This window comes from Dryobates pubescens, chromosome 37 (assembly GCF_014839835.1).
Source record: "Dryobates pubescens isolate bDryPub1 chromosome 37, bDryPub1.pri, whole genome shotgun sequence".
NCBI classification, from domain to species: Eukaryota; Metazoa; Chordata; class Aves; order Piciformes; family Picidae; genus Dryobates; species Dryobates pubescens.
Genome location: NC_071648.1, coordinates 5,524,771 through 5,547,337, shown reverse-complemented (window position 1 = coordinate 5,547,337; position 22,567 = coordinate 5,524,771). Strand labels below are relative to the sequence as shown.

Below are 22,567 nucleotides of genomic sequence, written 5' to 3'. Positions count from 1 at the left end.
CTGCTTTCCAGATCAATTCAGAGGATTGCCATTCCCTGCCTCATTCCAGAACTGACTCCCAGCAATTCAGAGGACTGCAATTTCCTAGCCCATTCTAGAACTGCTTTCCAGAACAACTGAGGAGATTTCCAATGGGTTTTTGCTTCATTCTAGAACTGGTTTCCAGAAGAGCTAAGAGGATTGTGGGGCTGTACCTCATTTTTAGAGCTGGTTTCCAGATCAATTCAGAGGATTGCCATTTCCTACCCTGGCCTAGAACTGGTTTCCAGAGTAGTCAAGGAGATTACCAATATTTTTCCCCTTCATTCTAGATTTGGTTTCCAGAATAATTAAGGAGATTGCAATTTCCTGCCTCATTCCAGAACTGATTCCCAGCAATTCAGAGGACTGCAATTTCCTACCCCATTCTAGAACTGCTTTCCAGAACAACTAAGGAGATTTCCAATGGGTTTTTGCTTCATTCTAGAACTGGTTTCCAGAAGAGCTAAGGGGATTGTGGGGCTGTACCTCATTTTTAGAGCTGGTTTCCAGATCAATTCAGTGGATTGCCATTTCCTACCCTGTTCTAGAACTGGCTTCCACAATAGCTAAGGGGATTGTGGGGTTGTACCTCATTTTTAGAGCTGGTTTCCAGATCAGTTCAGAGGATTGCCATTTCCTACCCTGTTCTAGAACTGGTTTCCAGAGTAGTTAAGGAGATTGCCAATCTTTTCTTCCTTTATTCTAGAACTGGTTTTCTGGAATAATTCAGAGGATTGCCATTTCCTACCTCATTCCAGAACTGATTTCCAGCAATTAAGAGGACTGCAATTTCCTAGCCCATTCTAGAACTGCTTTCCAGAACAACTGAGATTTCCAATGGGTTTTTGCTTCATTCTAGAACTGGTTTCCCGAATAGCTAAGGGGATTGTGGGGTTGTACCTCATTTTTAGAGCTGGTTTCCAGATCAGTTCAGAGGATTGCCATTTCCTACCCTGTTCTAGAACTGGTTTCCAGAGCAGTTAAGGAGATTGCCAATCTTTTCTTCCTTTCTTCTAGAACTGGTTTTCTGGAATAATTCAGAGGATTGCCATTTCCTACCTGATTCCAGAACTGATTCCCAGCAGTTCAGAGGACTGCAATTTCCTACCCCAGTCTAGAACTGCTTTCCAGAACAACTAAGGAGATTTCCAATGGGTTTTTGCTTCATTCTAGAACTGGTTTCCAGAAGAGCTAAGGGGATTGTGGGGCTGTACCTCATTTTTCGAGCTGGTTTCCAGATCAATTCAGAGGATTGCCATTTCCTACCCTGGCCTAGAACTGGTTTCCAGAGTAGTCAAGGAGATTACCAATATTTTTTCCCTTCATTCTAGATTTGGTTTCCAGAATAATTAAAGGGATTGCCATTCCCTGCCTCATTCCAGAACTGATTTCCAGCAATTAAGAGGACTGCAATTTCCTACCCCATTCTAGAACTGCTGCACAGAACAACTGAGGAGATTTCCAATGGGTTTTTGCTTCATTCTAGAACTGGTTTCCAGAAGAGCTAAGGGGATTGTGGAGCTGTACCTCATTTTTAGAGCTGGTTTCCAGATCAATTCAGAGGATTGCCATTTCCTACCCTGATCTAGAACTGGTTTCCAGAGTAGTTAAGGAGATTGCCAATCTCTTTCCCTTCATTCTAGATTTGGTTTCCAGAATAATTAAGGGGATTGCAATTTCCTGCCTCATTCCAGAACTGATTTCCAGCAATTAAGAGGACTGCAATTTCCTAGCCCATTCTAGAACTGCTTTCCAGAACAACTGAGGAGATTTCCAATGGGTTTTCTTCTTCATTCTAGAACTGGTTTCCAGAATAGCTAAGGGGATTGTGGGGCTGTACCTCATTTATAGAGCTGGTTTCCACATCAGTTCAGAGGATTGCCATTTCCTGCCCTGATCTAGAACTGGTTTCCAGAGTAGTTAAGGAGATTGCCAATCTCTTTTCCTTCATTCTAGAGCTGCTTTCCAGAATAATTGAGGGGATTGCAGTTCCCTGCCTCATTCCAGAACTGATTCCCAGCAATTCAGAGGACTGCAATTTCCTACCCCAGTCTAGAACTGCTTTCCAGAACAACTAAGGAGATTTCCAATGGGTTTTTGCTTCATTCTAGAAGTGGTTTCCAGAAGAGTTAAGAGGATTGTGGGGCTGCACCTCATTTTTAGAGCTGGTTTCCAGATCAATTCAGTGGATTGCCATTTCCTACCCTGTTCTAGAACTGGCTTCCACAATAGCTAAGGGGATTGTGGGGTTGTACCTCATTTTTAGAGCTGGTTTCCAGATCAGTTCAGAGGATTGCCATTTCCTACCCTGATCTAGAACTGGTTTCCAGAGTAGTTAAGGAGATTGCCAATCTTTTCTTCCTTTATTCTAGAACTGTTTTTCTGGAATAATTCAGAGGATTGCCATTTCCTACCTCATAGCAGAACAGATTTCCAGCAATTAAGAGGACTGCAATTTCCTAGCCCATTCTAGAACTGCTTTCCAGAACAACTGAGGAGATATCCAGTGGGTTTTTGCTTCATTCTAGGATTGGTTTCCAGAAGAGTTAAGAGGATTGTGGGGCTTTACCTCATTTTTCGAGCTGGTTTCCAAATCAATTCAGAGGATTGCCATTTCCTACCCTGGTCTAGACCTGGTTTCCAGAATAGTCAAAGAGATTTCCCATATTTTTCCCTTCATTCTAGCACTGGTCTCCAGAATAATTAAGGTGATTGCAATTTCCTGCCTCATTCCAGAACTGATTTCCAGCAATTCAGAGGACTGCAATTTCCTACCCCAGTCTAGAACTGCTTTCCAGAACAACTGAGATTTCCAATGGGTTTTTGCTTCATTCTAGAACTGGTTTCCAGAAGAGCTAAGAGGATTGTGGGGCTGTACCTCATTTTTAGAGCTGGTTTCCAAATCAATTCAGAGGATTGCCATTTCCTACCCTGGCCTAGAACTGGTTTTCAGAGTAGTTAAGGAGATTGCCAATCTCTTTTCCTTCATTCTAGAGCTGCTTTCCAGAATTAAGGGGATTGCAACTTCCTGCCTCATTCCAGAACTGATTCCCAGCAACTCAGAGGACTGCAATTTCCTAGCCCACTCTAGAACTGCTTTCCAGAACCACTAAGGAGATTGCCAAGATTCCTTTCTTCGTTCCAGAACTGGCTTCCAGACAATTCAGGGGAGAGCAACTTTCTACCTCATTCTAGAACTGGTTTCCAGAACAATTAAGGAGATCTCCAATCTTTTTTTGTTCATTCTAGAACTGGTTTCCAGAATAATCAAGGGGATTGCCATTTTCTACCTTAGTCTTGAACTGGTTCCCAGAACAATTCAGGGGACAGCAACTTTCCACCTCATTCCAGAACTGGTTTCCAGAACATTTAATGGGATTGTGAGGTTTTACTTAATTTTCAGAGCTGGTTTCCAGAATAATTAAGGGGATGGAAATTTCCTACCTCAGTCTAGAACAGGTTTCCAGAGCAGCTGGGGGGATTGTGGGGTTTTACCTTATTGTAGCACTGGTTTCCAGAGCAGTCATGGGGCTTGCAATTTTCTTGCTCATTCCAGAACTGGTTCCCAGAACAATTCAGGGGATAGCAATTTCCCACCTCATTCCAGAACTGGTTTCCAGAATAGTTACATAGAATGCATAGAATACATAGAATAAACCAGGTTGGAAGAGACCTTCAAGATCATCGCGTCCAACCCATCAACCAATCCAACACCACCCAAACAACTAACCCACGGCACCAAGCACCCCATCAAGTCTTCTCCTGAATACCTCCAGTGATGGTGACTCCACCACCTCCCCAGGCAGCCCATTCCAATGTGCAATCACTCTCTCTGTGTAGAACTTTTTCCTAACATCCAGCCTGAACCTCCCCTGGCACAGCCTGAGACTGTGTCCTCCTGTTCTGGTGCTGGCTGCCTGGGAGAAGAGACCAACATCCATCTGTCTACAACCTCCCTTCAGGTAGTTGTAGAGAGTAATAAGGTCACCCCTGAGTCTCCTCTTCTCCAGGCTAAGCAACCCCAGCTCCCTCAGCCTCTCCTCACAGGGCTGTGCTCCAAGCCCCTCACCAACTTTGTTGCTCTTCTCTGGACACCTTCCAGCAAGTCAACCTCCTTCCTAACCTGAGGGGCCCAGAACTGGACACAGGACTCGAGGTGCGGCCTAACCAGTGCAGTGTACAGGGGCAGAATGACCTCCCTGCTCCTGCTGGCCACACTGTTCCTGATGCAGGCCAGGATGCCATTGGCCCTCTTAGCTGCCTGGGCACACTGCTGGCTCATGTTCAGCTGCTGTCCACCAGCACCCCCAGGTCCCTCTCTGCCTGGCTGCTCTCAGCCACTCTGCCCCCAGCCTGTAGCACTGCCTGGGGTTGCTGTGGCCAATGTGCAGCACCTGGCACTTGGATGTGTTCAATCTCCTGCCCTTGGCCTCTGCCCATCTGTCCAGCCTGTCCAGGTCCCTCTGCAGAGCCTCTCTGCCCTCCAGCAGATCAACTCCTGCCCCCAGCTTGGTGTCGTCAGCAAATTTACTGCTGATGGACTCAATGCCCTCATCCAGATCATCAATGAAGATGCTAAAGAGCATGGGGCCCAGCACTGATCCTTGGGGCACACCACTGGTGCCTGGCTGCCAGCTGGCTGTGGCACCATTCACCACCACTCTCTGGGCTCAGCCTCCAGCCAGTTCCTAACCCATCGCAGTGTGCTCCCATCCAAGCCAGGGGCTGACAGCTTGGCCAGGAGTTTGCTATGGGGAACGGTGTCAAATTCTACTTAAGGAGATTGTCAGATTTTGCTTCATTTTTAGAGCTGGTTTCCAGTATGGTTAAGGTGATTGCAATTCCCTACCTCATTCTGGAACTGGTTTCCAGAATAGCTGAGAGAATTGTGGGGTTTCACCTCATTCTAGGACTGGTTTCCAGAACAATTAAGAGGGCTGGAAATTTCCATCTCATTCTAGAATTGTTTTCCATGACAGTTAAGGGGACTGTGGGGTTTGGCCTCATTTTAGAGCTGGTTTCCAGTACAATTAAGGGGATTGTGGGGGTTTGCCTCATATTTAGAGCTGGTATCCAGAATAATTAAGGGGAATTGACGTTTCCTACCTCAGTCTAGAAATGGTTTCCAGAGCAGTTAAGGGGATTGTGGGGTTTTACCTCATTCTAGTAGCAGTTTCCAGGACAGTTAAGGGGATTGCTGTTTTCTAGCTCATTCCAGAACTGGTTTCAGAACAATTCAGGGCATAGCAATTTTCAACCTCAATCTAGAACTGGTTTCCAGAAAAGTTAAAGAGACTGTGGGGGTTTTACCTCATTTTTAGCCCTGGTTTTCAGAACAATTAAGGGATTTGCAGTTTTCTCCCCCATTCTGAAACTGGTTTCCAGAATAATGAAGGGGACAGCAGGTTCCCCCATTCTAGAACTTGTTTCCAGAACAACTAAGGAGATGTCCAAGTTTTTTCCTTCATTCTAGGACTGGTTTCCAGAACAATTAAGAGGACTGGAAACTTCCATCTCATTCTAGAATTGTTTTCCATGACAGTTAAGGGGACTGTGGGGTTTGGCCTCATTTTAGAGCTGGTTTCCAGTACAGTTAAGGGGATTGTGGGGCTTTGCCTCATATTTAGAGCTGGTATCCAGAATAATTAAGGGGGTTGACATTTCCTACCTCAGTCTAGAAATGGTTTCCAGAGCAGTTAAGGGGATTGTGGGGTTTTACCTCATTCTAGTAGCAGTTTCCAGGACAGTTAAGGGGATTGCTGTTTTCTAGCTCATTCCAGAACTGGTTGCAGAACAATTCAGGGCATAGCAATTTTCAACCTCAATCTAGAACTGGTTTCCAGAAAAGTTAAAGAGACTGTGGGGGTTTTACCTCATTTTTAGCCCTGGTTTTCAGAACAGTTAAGGGATTTGCAGTTTTCTCCCCCATTCTAAAACTGGTTTCCAGAATAATGAAGGGGACAGCAGGTTCCCCCATTCTAGAACTTGTTTGCAGAACAACTAAGGAGATGTCCAAGTTTTTTCCTTCATTCTAGGACTGGTTTCCAGAACAATTAAGAGGGCTGGAAACTTCCATCTCATTCTAGAATTGTTTTCCATGACAGTTAAGGGGACTGTGGGGTTTGGCCTCATTTTAGAGCTGGTTTCCAGTACAATTAAGGGGATTGTGGGGGTTTGCCTCATATTTAGAGCTGGTATCCAGAATAATTAAGGGAATTGACATTGCCTACTTCAGTCTAGAAGTGGTTTCCAGAGCAGTTAAGGGGATTGTGGGGTTTTACCTCATTCTAGTAGTAGTTTCCAGGACAGTTAAGGGGATTGCTGTTTTCTAGCTCATTCCAGAACTGGTTCCAGAACAATTCAGGGGACAGCAATTTTCCACCTCATCCCAGAACTGGTTTGCAGAATAGTTAAGGGGATTGTGAGGTTTTACTTAATTATCAGAGCTGATTTCCAGAATAATTAAGGGGATGGAAATTTCCCACCTCAGTCTAGAGCAGGTTTCCAGAGCAGCTGGGGGGGATTGTGGGGTTTTACCTCATTGTAGCACTGGTTTCCAGATCACTTATGGGGCTTGCAATTTTCTTGCTCATTCCAGAACTAGTTCCCAGAACAATTCAGGGGATAGCAATTTCCCACCTCATTCCAGAACTGGTGTCCAGAATAGTTAAGGAGGTTGTCAGATTTTGCCTCATTTTTAGAGCTGGTTTCCAGAATGGTTAAGGTCAGTAACCAGTGGCGTCCCCCAGGGATTGGTGCTGGGTCCCATCCTCTTTAACATCTTCATAGATGATATGGATGAGGGGGTTGAGTCAGTCATCAGCAAGTTTGCAGATGACACCAAGTTGGGAACAGATGTTAGTCAGAGGGCAGAAGGGCTCTGCAGAGGGACCTCGACCGACTGGACAGACGGGCAGAGGCCAATGGGATGGCATTCAGCAAGTCCAAGTGCCAGGGGCTGCACTTTGGCCACGGCAACCCCAGGCAGAGCTACAGGCTGGGATCAGAGTGGCTGAGAGCTGCCAAACAGAGAGGGACCTGGGGGTGCTGATTGACAGCTGCCTAAACATGAGCCAGCAGTGTGCCCAGGTGGCCAAGAGGGCCAATGGCATCCTGGCCTGCATTAGGAATAGTGTGGCCAGCAGGAGCAGGGAGGTCATTGTGCCCCTGTACCCCATTGTGCCCCTGTGCCCCATTGGTTAGGCCACACCTTGAGTACTGTGTCCAGTTCTGGGCCCCTCATTTTCAGAAGGACATTGAGAGACTTGAAGGTGTCCAGAGAAGGGCAACAAAGCTGGGGAGGGGTCTGGAGCACAGCCCTGTGAGGAGAGGCTGAGGGAGCTGGGGTTGCTTAGCCTGGAGAAGAGAAGGATCAGGGGTGACCTCATTGCCCTCTACAACTACCTGAAAGGTGGTTGTAGACAGGAGGGGGTTGGTCTCTTCTCCCAGGCAACCAGCACCAGAACAAGGGGACACAGTCTCAAGCTGTGCCAGGGGAGGTTTAGACTGGAGGTGAGGAGAAAGTTCTTCCCTGAGCGAGTCGTTCGTCATTGGGATGTGCTGCCCAGGGAGGTGGTGGAGTCCCCATCCCTGGAGGTGTTCAAGGGGAGATTGGATGTGGCACTTGGTGCCATGGTCTAGTTGTGAGGTCTGTTGGAACAGGTTGGACTCGATGATCCTTGGGGTCTCTTCCAACCTTAGTTATACTGTGAGACTGTGAGACTGTAAGGTGATTGCAATTCCCTACCTCATTCTGGAACTGGTTTCCAGGATAGTTAAGAGGACTGTGGGGTTTCACCTCGTTCTAGAACTGGTTTCCAGAACAATTAAGAGGATTGTGAACTTCCATCTCATTCTAGAATTGTTTTCCATGACAGTTAAGGGGACTGTGGGGTTTGGCCTCATTTTAGAGCTGGTTTCCAGCACAATTTAGAGGACTGCAATTTCCCACCCATTGTAGACCTGTTTCCCAGAACAGTCAAGGGCATGGTGGGGGGTTCCTCATTTTTAGAGCTGTTTCCCAGAACAGTTAAGAGGAATGCCATTTTCTATGTCATTTTACAACTGCTTCACAGAACAGTTAGGGTGACAGCAGGTTTTTTACCCCATTCTACAACTGGATTCCAGAACAACTAAGCAACAAGGCTGGGGAGAGGCCTTGAGCACAGCCCTGTGAGGAGAGGCTGAGGGAGCTGGGGTTGCTTAGCCTGGAGAAGAGGAGGCTCAGGGCAGACCTCATTGCTCTCTCCAACTCCCTGAAGGGAAGTTGTAACCAGGTGGGGGTTGGTCTCTTCTTCCAGGCAAGCAGCACCAGAACAAGAGGACACAGTCTCAAGCTGTGCCAGGGGAGGTTTAGGCTGGAGGTGAGGAGAAAGTTCTTCCCAGAGAGAGTCATTCACCATTGGGATGTGCTGCCCAGGGAGGTGGTGGAGTCCCCATCCCTGGAGGTGTTCAAGAGGGGATTGGATGTGGCACTTGGTGCCATGGTTTAGTCATGAGGTCTGTGGTGACAGGTTGGACTTGATGATCTTTGGGGTCTCTTCCAACCTTGGTGATACTGTGAGACTGTAATTAAGGGGATTTCAGTTTTCTACCATATTCTAGAAGAGGTTAACAGAACAACTATGTGGCTTGCACTTTTCTACCTCATTCTAGAAGCTGTTTCCAGAACAATTAAGGGGATTGTATTTTTCTACCCCATTCTAGAACTGCTTTCCAGGAATAGAATAGAATAGAATAGAATAGAATAGAATAGAATAGAATAGAATAGACCAGGTTGGAAGAGACCTTCAAGATCATCAAGTCCGACCTATCATCCAACACCACCTAATCAACTAACCCATGGCACCAAGCACCCCATCAAGTCTCCTCCTGAACACCTCCAGTGATGATGACTCCACCACCTCCCTGGGCAGCCCATCCCAATAGCCAATCACTCTCTCTGTGTAAAACTTCCTCCTAACCTCCAGCCTGAACCTTCCCTGGTGCAGCCTGATACTGTGTCCTCTTGTTCTGGTGCTGCTTGCCTGGGAGAAGAGACCAACCCCCACCTGGCTACAACCTCCCTTCAGGGAGTTGAAGAAAGCAAGAAGGTCTCCCCTGAGCCTCCTCTTCTGCAGGCTAAGCAACCCCAGCTCCCTCAGCCTCTCCTCACAGGGCTGTGCTCCTCATTATGGAGCTGGTTTGCAGAGCAATGCTGCAGCTTGCAATTTTCTGTGCCATTCTAGAAGTGGTTTCCAGAAGGCTCTGCCCATTGTCTTTGCCTAGTGTTGGTTTTCTCCTAATGAATGGCTCTGAATAAAAAGGCAACACCAGGCTTGCCATTTCCAGGCTTGCACAACTTGTGTTAAACTCCTTGGCAGGAATGAGGGAAAACCACCACCAGCAACCCAGTAAATCCTAAATGTCACTTCAGCTTGGGACTGTGCCACGGTTTAGGGATGGGAGTTCCAGATATTCCCAGCTACTCCCTCAAGCAGCAAGTCAGCAGAAGGTGAGTTTTCACCTCATGGCTGAATTGTGGGATGCAGGTTTAGGGAAATGGAGATTGAGGGGATGAGAAAAGCTGCTCAGAGAAGAGATGGAGAGCTGGATATGGAATCAGTGAAGCAGAGAATCAGAGAAACACAGAATCATGAAATCATAGAATAATAGAATCATAGGATCACAGAATCAGAGAATCATTGAATCAGGGAAGCACAGAATCATGGAATCATAAAATCTTAGAATCACAGAATCACAGAGTGCTCTGCGTTGGAAGGGACCTCCAAAGCTCATCCAGTCCAACCCCTCTGCACTCAGCAGGGACATCCCCAACTACATCCCTTCCCTTCCCTTCCCTTCCCTTCCCTTCCCTTCCCTTCCCTTCCCTTCCCTTCCCTTCCCTTCCCTTCCCTTCCCTTCCCTTCCCTTCCCTTCCCTTCCCTTCCCTTCCCTTCCCTTCCCTTCCCTTCCCTTCCCTTCCCTTCCCTTCCCTTCCCTTCCCTTCCCTTCCCTTCCCTTCCCTTCCCTTCCCTTCCCTTCCTTTCCCTCCCCTCCCCTCCCCTCCCCTCCCCTCCCCAACCTTCCCTTCCCAAACCTTCCCTTCCCAAATTTTCCCTTCCCTTCCCAAACCTTCCCTTCCCTCCCCTCCCCTCTTCTCCCCTCTCCTCTTCTCCCCTCCCCTCTCCTCTTCTCCCCTCTTCTCCCCTCCCCTCCCCTCCCCTCCCCTCCCCTCCCCTCCCCTCCCCTCCCCTCCCCTCCCCTCCCCTCCCCTCTTCTCTCCTCCCCTCCCCTCTTCTCTCCTCCCCTCTTCTCCCCTCCCCTCCCCTCTTCTCCCCTCCCCTCCCCTCTTCTCCCCTCCCCTCTTCTCCCTTCCCCTCCCCTCTTCTCCCCTCCCCTCTTCTCCCTTCCCCTCCCCTCCTCTCTTCTCCCTTCCCCTCCCCTCCCCTCCCCTCTTCTCCCTTCCCCTCCCCTCCCCTCTTCTCCCCTCCCCTCTTCTCCCCTCCCCTCTTCTCCCCTCCCCTCTCCTCCCCTCTCCTCCCCTCTTCTCCCCTCCCCTCTTCTCCCCTCCCCTCTTCTCCCCTCCCCTCTTCTCCCCTCCCCTCTTCTCCCTTCCCCTCCCCTCCCCTTCCCTCCCCTCTCCCAACCTCTCCCCTCCCCTCCCTGCTTCATTTCAGCCAGGCTGAATGCAGCAGTTGACAGAAGCTGGCAGTGCTTGCATTGCTTCTGCTGCATTTGGAATGCTGGGCACCACTGCTGGATGTTCCTCCCTTCACTCTCCTTTGATTCTGCTCGTGAATGTCACACTGTGTGGTGGCAGCTCAGCAGGGATGAAAGCTCACACAGATGCAGATTTGTGTCTCCAGCACAAGAATGTGTATTTATAGATGAACAAACCAGGTCAGAGCTTTCAGAGTGAAGCAAAAATGAGTAAATAAATAAAGCAAGCAAGCAGCCATTTGTCAGAGGAGTACCTGGAGGCTATTATTAGCTAATAGAACCCATCATAAAAAGGGGGGGAGGGGGGTGGGGAGATACTGGGGAGGGGGTGGAGAGGGAGTTGTTCAATGCCATTTTGTGTTTGCAAACACAGGCACAGAGTCACATTACAGAGGCACCAGGCCTGCTCTTCACACCCTAGTGTGGCTCTGACATGAAGCACTCCCAGCTCTGCTCTTGGTATAGGCTGAGGAAGACAAATGGTCTGGAAGATTGGTTCACCATGGATTGACTCCTGTATTGATTAGATGTGCAAAAGCACTCCCAGGCAGTTCCAGGAGGAGGTGGGTGGGATTCTCTGTGTGCAGCAGATCACAGAGAAAAGCTGAGAGCATGGCTTTAGAAACTGGAATTGGTAGCTCAACTCAAGCTGGTTTGGGAGAGAGGGCCATGCAGAATTGCCTCCTCTCCATCTGCTGAACTCCAGCCACATTCACACAGTCACAGAATGTGAAGGGCTGCAAGGGACCTCCAGAGCTCAGCCAGTCCAACCCCCCTGCCAGAGCAGGAGCACCCAGAGCAGCTCACACAGCAACACATCCAGGCAGGGCTTGAAGAGCTCCACAGAGGGAGACTCCACAACCCCCCTGGGCAGCCTGCTCCAGGCTTCTCTCACCCTCACAGGGGAAAAACTCTTCCTCCTCTTTCCATGGCACTTCCTCTGCCTCAGCTTCCACCACTGCCCCTGGTGCTGGCATTGGGCATCCCCCAGCAGAGCCTGGCTCCAGCCTCTGGGCACTGCCCCTGCACAGCTTTAGCAGCAGCAAGGAGCTCACCCTCAGGCTCCTCCTCTGCAAGCTCCAGAGCCCTCAGCTCCCTCAGGCTCTGCTCCTAAGGAAGATCTTCCACTGCCTGCAGCATCTTTGTGGCTCTCTGCTGGACTCTCTCAAGCAGTTCCCTGAGGTCCTTCTTGATCTGAGGGGCTCAGAACTGGACAATATATTCCAGATGTCCCTGTGCCCAGCACTGGTGATGCCACAGATTGAATACTGAGTTCAGTTTTGGGCAACTCACTTTGAGAAAGCCATGGAGGTGCTGGAGCATGTCCAGAGAAGGGCAACTAAGATGTTGAAGGATCTAGAGCACAAGTCTTATGGGGAGTGGCTGAGGGAGCTCAGCTTTTCATGCTGGAGAAGGGGAGGCTGAAGGCAGACCTCACCCAGAGCAGCTCACACAGCAACACATCCAGGCAGGGCTTGAAGAGCTCCAGAGAGGGAGACTCCACAACCCCCCTGGGCAGCCTGCTCCAGGCTTCTCTCACCCTCACAGGGGAAAAATTCTTCCTCCTCTTTCCATGGCACTTCCTCTGCCTCAGCTTCCACCACTGCCCCTGGTGCTGGCATTGGGCATCCCCCAGCAGAGCCTGGCTCCAGCCTCTGGGCACTGCCCCTGCACAGCTTTAGCACCAGCAAGGAGCTCACCCTCAGGCTCCTCCTCTGCAAGCTCCAGAGCCCTCAGCTGCCTCAGGCTCTCCTCCTAAGGAAGATGTTGCACTGCCTGTAGCATCTTTGTGGCTCTGTGCTGGACTCTCTCAAGCAGTTCCCTGAGGTCCTCCTTGAACTGAGGGGCCCAGAACTGGCCACAAGATTCCAGATGTGGCCTCAGCAGGGCAGAGCAGAGGGGGAGGAGAACCTCTCTGGACCTACTCGTGACAGCCCTTCTAATGCACCCCAGGATGGCTTTGGCCTTCTTGGCCCCCAGAGCACATTGCTGAGGTATAAAGATATTGACATCCCACACATGCTATGATGCTTCCTGTTGTATCCATCTGGCACTGGTGAAGGAAGACAAATGAGGAGAGCAGCAGACACAGAAATTACAGCTCTGATGCAGGAGAACAATCCTTACTCAGGATTTTGCTGAACTAAAAGATGAAGGGGGGGGGGGGGGGAGAAAAAAACCCAAGCAAAGAGCAGAATTTATGACCTTGCAATAAATAACCAAGGTCTGTGGAGGTCTGGCTGATTCCTTAGCCTTAAAAATAATGATAAGCTGCTGGTTTCACTGCAGCTGCTCAGAGGTGAGCTTTCCCTTACCTTGAGGCTTCCTGCTAGCACAGAGTTGATGTCTGTTTAGCTTTCATTGGTTAGGGAACTCCCTGGAGTAGCATTTTTTCTCCCTCTACCTTCTAGGACTGCTAAGATTCTTCTGTGGACACAGCACGTGGTGATTTGGCTGCTTTGCAGAATCACACAGAGTCAACCAGCTTGCAACAAGAGGACACAGCCTCCAGCTGTGCCAGGGGAGGTTTAGGCTGGAGGTGAGGAGAAAGTTCTTCCATGAGAGAGTCGTTTGCCATTGGGATGTGCTGCCCAGGGAGGTGGTGGAGTCCCCATCCCTGGAGGTGTTCCAGAGGGGCTTGGATGTGGCACTTGGAGCCATGGTTTAGTTGTCAGGAGGTGTTAGGTATTAGGCACTAGGTTGGACTTGATGATCTCTGAGGTCTTTTCCAACCTGGTTGATTCTGGGATGCTGTGAAAAGACCTCAGAGATCATCAAGTCCAACCTATCACCCAACACCTCCTGACAACTAAACCCTGGCTCCAAGTGCCACATCCAAGCCTTTTCTGAACTCCTCCAGGGATGGGGACTCCACCACCTCCCTGGGCAGCACATCCCAATGGCCAATCTCTCTGTCTGGGAAGAACTTTCTCCTCACCTTCAGCGTAAAACCTGCCCTGGCACAGCTTGAGACTGTGTCCTCTTGTTCAGGTGCTGGGTGCCTGGGAGAAGAAACCAACCCCCACCTGGCTCCAACCTCCCTTCAGGGAGTTGCAGAGAGCAATGAGGTCTCCCCTGAGCCTCCTCTTCTGCAGGCTAAGCAACCCCAGCTCCCTCAGCCTCTCCTCACAGGGCTGTGCTCCAGACCCCTCCCCAGATTTGTTGCCCTTCTCTGGACACCTTCAAGTCTCTCAATGTCCTTCTTAAGTTGAGGAGCCCAGAACTGGACACAGGACTCAAGGTGTGGCCTGAGCAGTGCTGAGCACAGGGCACAATGACCTCCCTGCTCCTGCATGGAGACCAGTGGCAGACTTCTTCAAAACCAAGGGCAACTTGGATGTTTTATTCAGTCTAAACACAGGAAAAGCTTTCAGTCAGAAACTGAGCTAATGCTAAGGAACACACAGAAAAAAAGGTTGAAACAAAAAGCTGAGCTGATGTTGAATGTGACCAAAACCTCTTCCTGCATGCTGGTCAGCCTGGAGCTGAGGGCCTTGAACACAGATGGGAAGCATCACCTCTAACTTCTAGCCTTGAGGCATTGTGGACAGCAAGGAACAATCATCCACCACCTTAGCAGTGGTTTGAGACCCCTCTTGGCTGCAGTAGCCTGAGAGTAAATTTCAATGGGAAGTTGGATGCTCTGTTGGTGACTTGATGCTCAAAGTCATCATTCATTTAGTCCCTTTCCCCCTTACTTGCTGCCCACCATGTCAGCAGCCAGAGCTCACAAGCTGTTTTACTAACAGCTCACAAGGGGCTTCTGAATCCATCAATGGAAGCAGCTCATGCTTGCCCCCCAGCAGCTCCATGGAGACAGGTGTGGGAATCCTGGTGGACAGGGTCACCCAGGGCACAGCAATGTGCCTCTGTGGCCAAGGGACCCCAGGGGATCCTGGGGTGCAACAGGAAGAGTGAGACAAGCAGAGGAAGGGAGGCTTCCCTCAGCCTTTACTCTGCCCTGCTGAGACCACATCTGGAGTACTGTGTCCAGGTCTGGGCTCCCCAGTTCAAGGGGGACAGGGATATGCAGGAGAGAGTCCAGTGCAGGCTGTGAGGATGATGAAGGGTCTGGGACATCAGTATGATGAGGAAAGGCTGAGAGCCCTGGGGCTGTTTAGTTTGGAGAAGAGAAGATTGAGAGGAGATGTTATGAATGGTTACAAATCTCTGCAGGGTGGGGGGCAAGAAGCAGGGGCCAGGCTCTTTGCAGGGGTGTCCTGGGATAGGACAAGGGGCAAAGAACACAAATTGTAACCCAGGGAATTCCACCTCTACATAAGGAGAAAATTCTTTGCTGTGAGGGTCCCAGAGCCCTGGAGCAGGCTGCCCAGAGAGGTTGGGGAGTCCTCTCCAGAGACATTCCAGACCCATCTGGATGTGTTCCTGTGTGACCTGCCCTAGGTGACCTAGTTTGTCAGGGGGGTTACAACTGCTACTGCTTGTCCCATCACAGGGCACAGTGAGCAGAGGCTGTCCCTCTCTCTCTTGACCCCCAGCCCTCAGCTCTTGATAGACATTGATCAGATCCCTCTCAGCCTTCTCCTCTGCAGACTGAACAGCCCCAGGGCTCTCAGCCTCTCCTCCCCAGGCAGTGCTGCAGTCCCTTCAGCAGCCTTGCAGCCCTCCCTTGGCCTCTCTCCAGCAGCTCCCTGTCCCTCTTGAGCTGGGGAGCCCAGAGCTGGATGCAATATTGCAGGTGAGGTCTCAGCCAGGGCAGAGCAGAGGGGGAGAGGAACCTCCCTGGCTCTGCTGGCCACACTCCTCTGCACCCCAGGACCCCCTTGGCCTTCTTGGCCCCCAGGGCACATTGCTGTCCCATGCAGAGCTTGCTGCCCACCAGCACTGCCAGGTCCTCCTCCACAGGGCTGCTCTGTTCCATGCTCTTCATCAGCTTTGCCTTCAGAAGGCTTGGCTTGACCTTGAGAAGTCCATGAGGATAGGGTCATACTTTGCAAAACAGGGAAACACCACACACAGCTTCTGCTTTGCTGGGAAAGCAAACCTCTGTATGGGGAAACTGCTTCTTAACAAGCAACTGTCTTGAGGGCTGCACCAAAAGGGTGGCTGTCAATGGTCCATGGCCAAGTGGAGGCCAGGGACAAGTGGAGTCCCTCAGGGATCAGCACTGGGACTAGGTTTGTTCAACATCTGTGTTGGTGCCATGGACAGTGGCACTGAGTGCAGCCTCAGCAGGGCTGCTGATGGCACCAAGCTGTGTGGTGCTGCTGACAGCTGGAGGGAAGGATCCATCCAGAGGGACCTGCACAGGCTGCAGAGCTGGGCCCAGGACAACCTCAGGAGGTTCAACAAGACCAAGGGCAAGGTCCTGCAGCTGGGGCAGGGCAATCCCAGGCACTGCTAGAGGCTGGGCAGGGACTGGCTGGAGAGCAGCCCTGAAGCAAAGGCCTTGGGGGTGCTGGGGGAGGAGAAGCTGAAGAGGAGGCAGCAGGGAGCACTTGCAGCCCAGAGAGCCAAGCAGAGCCTGGGCTGCAGCAAGAGAAGTGTGGCCAGCAGGGCCAGGGAGGGGATTCTGCCCCTCTGCTCCACTCTGCTGAGACCACAGCTGCAGCTCTGGGGCCAGTTCTGGAGCCTCTGTGCCAGGAAGGATCTGGAGGGGCTGGAAGGTGTCCAGAGAAGGGCCACGAGGAGGAGCAGAGGGCTGGAGCTGCTCTGCTGTGAGGACAGACTGAGGGAGTTGGGGTTGTGCAGGCTGGAGAGGAGAAGGCTCCCAGGAGACCTCATTGTGGCCTTGCAGGATCTGCAGGGGGCTCCAAGAAAGCTGGGGAGGGACTTTTGAGGGTGTCAGGGAGGGATAGGACTCGGGGGGATGGAGCAAAACTAGAAGTGGGGAGGTTCAGATTGGCTGTGAGGAAGAAGTTGTTGCCCATGAGGGTGGTGAGAGCCTGGCACAGGTTGCCCAGGGAGGTGGTGGCAGCCTCCTGCCTGGAGGTGTTTGCAGCCAGGCTGGAGGTGGCTGTGAGCAACCTGCTGCAGTGTGAGGTGTCCCTGGCCATGGCAGGGGGGTTGGAACTGGCTGAGCCTTGAGGTCCCTTCCCAGCCTGACAGCTCTGTTTCCATGGTTCTATGGGAGCAGGAGCCTTTCTTAAACACTCTGTGTTGCAGGGTAAGGAAGCTCATCAGAGCAGCAGATCAGCAGGAAGGCCAAGAAGTATCATTGCCTATCACACCAGGGGCATCCTGCAGAGGCTCAGCTTTTGTCTTGTGGCAAGTGGAGTTTGCTTAGAGTCATAGAATGGTTTAGGTTGGAAGGGACTTGAAAGATCATGCAGTTCCACCCCCACCCTGCCTTTGGCAGGGACACCTCACCCTGGATCAGGTTGCTCCAGCTCAAGCCATGCCAAGGGGGTAGCTACCTCTCCTTGCAGACCCCAGGCAGGTCCTTCCCTAAGGCTCTGAGGTGCCACCTTTGGAGCCCAGTGTTGGAAGCAAGGAAGGAACAGAGAGCTGTTTTGTTCCTGCACCTCCTCCTTATAGATGTGCTGAGAAATAAATATATAAATGGAAGCTCTCCAGAATTAGTATAGGACTAAGAAAGCTCTGTGGAGGTTGCTAGGCAGCTGAGGCCAAAGGAATAGAAAGCAGGCAGGCCTTTGAAAAACAGAACCAGTGCCTTTTGGCTCCTCTGGCTTCACCATTTGCTCTGCTGCCTTTCAGCAGCAGCAAGAGGATCAGATCTGTTTCTCCTGTAGCAACTGAGCAATGTTCATAGAAAAGACCTGAAATGATATCTCCTTCTCCTGTCACTGCTGTGGCATTTTATGTGGTGATTCCTGGGGCCAGCACTGGGTTGTAGAGGTTGCAGTGGGGTGGGGGTTGGGCTGTGCACCCTGATGGCAAGGGATAAGACAAGAGGGAAGGAGTGCAAGTTGGCAGCAGGGGAGGTCTAGGCTGGATACTGGAAGAAGCTTCTTCACTGGCAGGGTTCTGGAACACTGAACCAGGTTCCTCAGGGAGGCTGTAGCCAGGTGGGGGTTGGGCTCTTCTCCCAGGCAACCAGGGACAGAAGGAGAGGACACAGTCTCAAGCTGTGCCAGGGGAGGCTTGGGCTGGATGCCAGGAAATAATTCCTCCCAGACAGAGAGATTGGCCATTGGGAAGTGCTGCCCAGGGAGGTGGTGGAGTCCCCATCCCTGGAGGTGTTTAGGAGGAGACTGGATGAGGCACTTGGTGCCATGGTTGAATTGCTCAGATGGTGTTGGGTGATATGATGTTGGATGGTGTTGGTGCTGGGCTGCAGCAAGAGAAGTGTGGCCAGCAGGGCAAGGGAGGGGATTCTGCCCCTCTGCTCAGCTCTGCTGAGACCACAGCTGCAGTACTGCCTCCAGTTCTGGAGCCCCTATTGCAAGAGGGATCTGGAGGTGCTGGAAGGTGTCCAGAGAGGGGCCAGGAGGATGAGCAGAGGGCTGGAGCTGCTCTGCTGTGAGGACAGACTGAGGGAGTTGGGGTTGTGCAGGCTGGAGAGGAGAAGGCTCCCAGGAGACCTCATTGTGGCCTTGCAGGATCTGCAGGGGGCTCCAAGAAGGCTGGGGAGGGACTGCTCAGGATCTCAGGCAGTGCTAGGACTGGGGGGGATGGAATGAAGCTGGAGGTGGGGAGATTCAGGCTGGAGGGGAGGAGGAAGTTCTTCCCCATGAGAGTGGTGAAGCCCTGGAATGGGTTGTCCAGGGAGGTGGTTGAGGCCCCATCCCTGGAGGTGTTTAAGGCCAGGCTGGATGAGGCTGTGGCCAGGCTGATCTAGTGTGGGGTGTCCCTGCCCATGGCAGGGGGGTTGGAACTGGCTGATCCTTGTGGTCCCTTCCAACCCTGACTGATCCTATGAGGCTATGATAGGGTGGACTTGGTGATCTCCAAGGTCTTTTCCAACCTGGTTAATTCTGTATTCTGTGGTTGAATTCCCCCTCCCTGGAGGTGCTTCAAAGAGGCAGAGATATGAGGGACACAGTTTAGCACCACACCTGGGAGCTCATGGCTGAACTGAAGGATCTCCAAGGCCTTTTCCAATCAAAATGATCTCTGATCCATTGGCTGAAATGGGACTTTGGTGCAGTGCAGTCAGGTAGAGCTTGTAAAGGAATCACAGCAACCCAGAATCCCAGCATGGTTGGGGCTGGAAGGGACTTGTGGGGATCACCCACTCCAGACCCAGCTCTAAGCAGTGCCAGCCACAGCATTTGGCCCAGGATCACAATGCCCAGGCAGCTTTGCAACCTCTCCAGGGAAGGAGCCTCCACAACCCCTCTGAGCTGCCTGCTCCAGGGCTCCAGCAGCCTCACAGCAAACAAGCTTTTACTCATCATTTAGGGCAGTCTCTAATGCTTCAGCTCCTGCCTCCTTTGAACTGGATTTCACCACAATGTGCCTCCCAGTGAGGGAAGTTCCTGGGGCTTGGAACACCTTGGCCTCAAGAGGTGTCTGTGTTTTCCTCTTCTTCATGACAGGGAAAGGCTTCATGCCTACCACCAGACCCCTCATGATGTGTGATGAAGCTACTCATTGCAGGCACACAGCAGTAATGCTCCCACCACCCCCACACAGCCCTCTTCCTCTTGCTGCTAGGCAGGCCAAAATAGAAGCATTTCATATGCAGGATGAGGTGATCACATTATTGACTAATTGCTGCCTTGGAAAGCTCTGCTGCTATTTGTGTCTCCAAGTCTTAGCACAGAAAGGCAGATTGGAAGGGACCTCGAGGATCACCTGCTCCAAAGCTCTTTAGGCAGTGCTGTAGTTCAGACAGAGTTATGATAGTGGAGAAGACCTCTCAGATCATCCAGCCCAGCCTTCCATCACCACTAGACCACATCCCTAAGTGCCACAGCTCCTCACTCTTGGGACACCCCCAGGGCTGGTGGCTGCAGCACCTCCCCAGGCAGCCTGTTCCAGTGCCTCACCACTCTTTCAGTGAAGGAATTCAGCCTGATAGCCAGTACCAAGGAGCTGGCCCTGCACCCTGACAAGCTGAGCCTAAACAGAGTCCACCAGTGAGGGGATCCCACCACTTCCCTTTGGAGGTGATTCCAGTGTCTGATGGGCAGTCATATTCCTCTGGAGGCCAAAGGGCATCTCCCCATGAGCAACCTGTACCCAGAACCATTTGTCTGTTCCTTGGGACTCCATGGAGAAAGGGAGTTCTGTGGAACAGAACTGTGCCAGCAGGATGATGTCCACAAAGACCTTGGGGGGATACTATAAGCCTACAAGGCTGTCAAGGGGTCCATGGCCAAGGGGAGAACAGGGACAAGCAGAGTTCCTCAGGGGTCAGCACTGGGACCAGGCTTGGTCAACATCTGTGTTGGTGCCATGGACAGTGGCACTGAGTGCAGCCTCAGCAGGGCTGCTGATGGCACCAAGCTGTGTGGTGCTGCTGACAGCTGGAGGGAAGGATCCATCCAGAGGGAGCTGGACAGGCTGCAGAGCTGGGCCCAGGACAACCTCAGGAGGTTCAACAAGACCAAGGGCAAGGTCCTGCAGCTGGCTCAGGGCAATCCCAGGCACTGCTAGAGGCTGGGCAGGGACTGGCTGGAGAGCAGCCCTGAACCAAAGGCCTTGGGGGTGCTGGGGGAGGAGAAGCTGAAGAGGAGGCAGCAGGGAGCACTTGCAGCCCAGAGAGCCAAGCAGAGCCTGGGCTGCAGCAAGAGAAGTGTGGCCAGCAGGGCCAGGGAGGGGATTCTGCCCCTCTGCTCCACTCTGCTGAGACCACAGCTGCAGCTCTGGGGCCAGCTCTGGGGCCAGCTCTGGAGCCTCTGTGCCAGGAAGGCTCTGGAGGGCCTGGAAGGTGTCCAGAGAAGGGCCACGAGGAGGAGCAGAGGGCTGGAGCTGCTCTGCTGTGAGCACAGACTGAGGGAGTTGGGGCTGTGCAGGCTGGAGAGGAGAAGGCTCCCAGGAGACCTCATTGTGGCCTTGCAGGATCTGCAGGGGGCTCCAAGAAAGCTGGGGAGGGACTGCTGAGGGTGTCAGGGAGGGATAGGACTGGGGGGGATGGAGCAAAACTGGAAGTGGGGAGATTGAGATTGGCTGTGAGGAAGAAGTTGTTGCCCATGAGGGTGGTGAGAGCCTGGCACAGGCTGCCCAGGGAGGTGGTGGCAGCCTCCTGCCTGGAGGTGTTTGCAGCCAGGCTGGAGGTGGCTGTGAGCAACCTGCTGGAGTGTGAGGTGTCCCTGGCCATGGCAGGGGGCTTGGGACTGGCTGAGCCTTGAGGTCCCTTCCAGCCCTGACAGTTCTATGATCCTATAACTCCCCTTCCCTCTCCAGCTGCAGCTCTGTAGCACATCTCAGTCCAATCATCCTTCACATGATGTCTGGCCATGATTTCCTTTGCTGCATCACAGTTTTCCCATATTTGTTTCTTCTGCAGGGTGGATGCTGTGGGGGGGTCCAGGCAGCTCTGTGGAACAATCTCCTGTGGGCTGGTAGGATGAGAAGGTCCAAGGGTAGCTTGGGGAAGGAGGAGAAGCATCACCTCCCACGCCGGTAAAGCTCCTGAAAAGGTAATTCCTGCCAGGCTCTCGTTCTGTGCTCAGCTTTTCAGGCTCCAGGCCCACCATGGCTGCAGCATGTGGCAGAGAAGTGCTAGGGAAGGGGAAACACAAACCTTTGATGGTGTCTGAGTGTCCACACAGAGCCTCCTGAATATACTCAGGAGCTTCCCAGTCTACACTGGCCTGCAGCAGCACTGGTGTGGCCAGCAGGAGCAGGGAGGTCATTGTGCCCTGTGCTCAGCACTGCTCAGGCCACACCTGGAGTCCTGTGTCCAGTTCTGGGCTCCTCAGTTTCAGAAGGACATTGAGAGACTTGAAGGTGTCCAGAGAAGGGCAACAAGGCTGGGGAGGGGTCTGGAGCACAGCCCTGTGAGGAGAGGCTGAGGGAGCTGGGGTTGCTTAGCCTGCAGAAGAGGAGGCTCAGGGCAGACCTCATTGCTCCCTGAAGGGAGGTTGTAGCCAGGTGGAGGTTGGCCTCTTCTGCCAGGCAGCCAGCACCAGAACAAGAGGACACAGTCTCAAGCTGTGCCAGGGGAGGTTTAAGCTCGAGATGAGGAGAAAGTTCTCCCCAGAGAGTTGTTAGCTGCTGGAATGTGCTGCCCAGGGAGGTGGTGGAGTCCCCATCACTGGGGGTCTTTAAGAAGAGCCTGGATGAGTCCCTTGGTGCCATGGTTTAGTTGATTGGATGGTGTTGGATGATTGGTTGGACTGGATGATCTCTGAGGTCTTTTCCAACCTGGATAACTCTGTGGTTCTGTGGAAGTGGCAGTTCCTCAGCCATGGAACCCTTTGGCATAGCAGAGAGTGTTTGTGGCTTTATATTTGACTGTATGACGAATTTGGTTTGTTGGTTTGCTTCACTCTCACCTTCAGGCTTCACTGTTGGGTCTGTAGAGATTCTCATTGCCCCATGAAGCCTTGGCTGTGGATGGTTTTGTTGCTAGCATTTCAGAAGTCCAAGCCAATGTGGACCCTAAAGCTCTGCTGTCTGCTTGGTTTAGCTGTAGTGCTGCTGCTTCCATGTTACAAGGGACAGCTGAGCCATGAGGAACCAGGACATGAAGCTCCTCTGCTATTCCAAGAGCTCAGTTCTATTCTGCCCTGTGCTCAGTGCTGCTTAGGCCACACCTTGAGTCCTGTGTCCTGTCCTGGGCTCCTCAACTTAAGAAGGACATTGAGAGACTTGAAGGTGTCCAGAGAAGGGCAACAAGGCTGGGGAGGGGTCTGGAGGCTGAGGGAGCTGGGGTTGCTCAGCCTGGAGAAGAGGAGGCTCAGGGGAGACCTCATTGCTCTCTCCAACTCCCTGAAGGGAGGTTGTAGCCAGGTGGGGGTTGGGCTCTTCT

At 51.9% G+C, this 22,567-nt stretch overlaps 1 protein-coding gene across 2 annotated transcripts in view; it reads left to right on the top strand.

The window, feature by feature from the left end:
• Positions 1 to 22,567, top strand: part of LRRC4C (leucine rich repeat containing 4C) — a 182,361-nt gene that overhangs the window by 52,665 nt on the left and 107,129 nt on the right. The window contains exon 2 of one of the 2 annotated variants that reach the window (XM_054177073.1): positions 21,101 to 21,233. The exons of the other annotated variant lie outside the window; for it this stretch is intronic. The gene's annotated coding sequence lies outside the window, so the exon portion shown is untranslated. The remainder of the gene's footprint in view (positions 1 to 21,100; positions 21,234 to 22,567) is intronic. 2 annotated transcript variants of the gene reach the window in all.